General features: G+C 41.0%; 1 non-coding gene across 1 annotated transcript; it reads right to left on the bottom strand.

The window, feature by feature from the left end:
• Positions 1 to 708: 708 nt before the first annotated feature.
• Positions 709 to 779, bottom strand: Trnag-gcc. Its single transcript has one exon. It is a non-coding gene; the product is annotated as a tRNA-Gly (tRNA).
• Positions 780 to 1,692: the final 913 nt, after the last annotated feature.

Here is a 1,692-nt window from a genome sequence, read left to right as displayed (position 1 = left end):
AGTGGATCTTGCAAGAAAAGCATAAAAAAACCGTCGTCAACCCTTGAAGTTTTTGCTAAAGCAAAAGATCGCGGTAACCCCAGTGTTGTGAAAAAAATTGCGACCTGTGATCGCAGGCGCGCGCGACTTGCGCTAAATTAAAGGGATTAGGAAATTACTCGTTTTAAACGCGACCAGCCACACCAAGCGTTGCTTTTGCCAAAGCTATCCTTCATTGCAGCAGATCAACCCGCCAATAGAGGGTGACACTCTCCTTTGCTAGGTTCTCACCGCCACCATCGTCGTCGTCGTTTTCATCATTATAAACCTCATCCCGACAACTAGCGATCGTGCTCGCCGGTGTAAACACGTGTTTACTCAACCCGCACACCATCATTGACTGGCGGTTGCTTGAGAGAGATGGATATGGATGTATTTGCATTATTTAATCGGCCAAACGTCCGTTGCTCGTAATTAAAGCACCGCTGCTCTTCGGGAAAAGCAAAGAATGTGTCAAAAAATCGTGATTGAGTTATAAATCGATCTAGATCGCAGATCTTGAGTCGCGTCAGTCAATCTAGAGAGCTAGGAGAATGGAAGCTCGTGCCAGAGAGTGTGGTGGGCGGGAATGGCGTGCCTTACTCAATTATATCTCTGCTGCTACAACAGTGTTGCAAAGTGACTGTTGTGAATGTTTAGAATGGGAAATTATTAGAAAAAAAAGGACAATGCATCGGCCGGGAATCGAACCCGGGCCGCCCGCGTGGCAGGCGAGCATTCTACCACTGAACCACCGATGCCTGTTGAGAAAATGGGAACATGTCAGGTTGAATTTGATGTTCTAATGAAAAAATAGAGTTGTACGTTTTTTTTGCAAATAATACTCACGATCGTCGATAATAATATGTTACCTGTAAGAAAAAGAGAGAATGAAGTTAGTTAGCGAATATAATATAATAGTTTTCTAAAAAATAGGCAGACGTAATTGTAACCGTATTAATATTGGGCATTTTTTTTAATTATCGGACAGGTTTGGGCCGGAGGTTCTCCGATTTGCATGAAATTTTCACCAGAGGTAGAGCTCGTGGATACATGACCAAAAGTGAAATTCAAAAAAAAATAAAGTGGCCTATTTTCCCGGAAAACTCTAGATGAATTTTCACGATTTCTCTATATACCTCAAACTTTGAAAATTCATATCTCCTGAACTATGCATTGTAGAACAAAAGTTTTTTAGTGAAATCGAAAGGAAATTTCTCAGCAATCTAATAAAAATATAAAAAGAAAAACATTTCTCGGAAAATTTTTCACCATGGAGAAAATTGTCGGAAAAATAGCGTAAAAAATATCGTCTGTATCATGAAAAATTTTCAAAAAAATATTTTTTGTTTCATCAATTTATACTCTAACTTTCGTCCATAGACGCCAAAGTGGTATCTTTTACCGTTTAGGCGACAGAACTGAAAAACCGATGACCACCCGCACGCTCCCCATAGGAAAATGTGTTCTATTGTGGGCCTCATAACCGTGCGCCAACGGCGACAGTAATCTACACGCATTGTAAGTGTAACACAGTAAACCTCCTTTCCTTTCCAGTCAGAAGAAGCTTTTCGTCAATCGGGCCACTCTCCATTGGTCAGTTGGGTGTTTTGTGTGCTCTTCATCAGCAACGTTATTTAGTATTAAAGCTAGGCAAGGCCTCTTGAAACCCGA

Source organism: Aedes aegypti, unplaced genomic scaffold (genome assembly GCF_002204515.2).
Source record: "Aedes aegypti strain LVP_AGWG unplaced genomic scaffold, AaegL5.0 Primary Assembly AGWG_AaegL5_hic_scaff_466_PBJ_arrow, whole genome shotgun sequence".
Lineage (NCBI taxonomy): Eukaryota > Metazoa > Arthropoda > Insecta > Diptera > Culicidae > Aedes > Aedes aegypti.
Note: the sequence above shows the minus strand (reverse complement) of the source record. Positions and strands in the feature narration are given on the sequence as shown.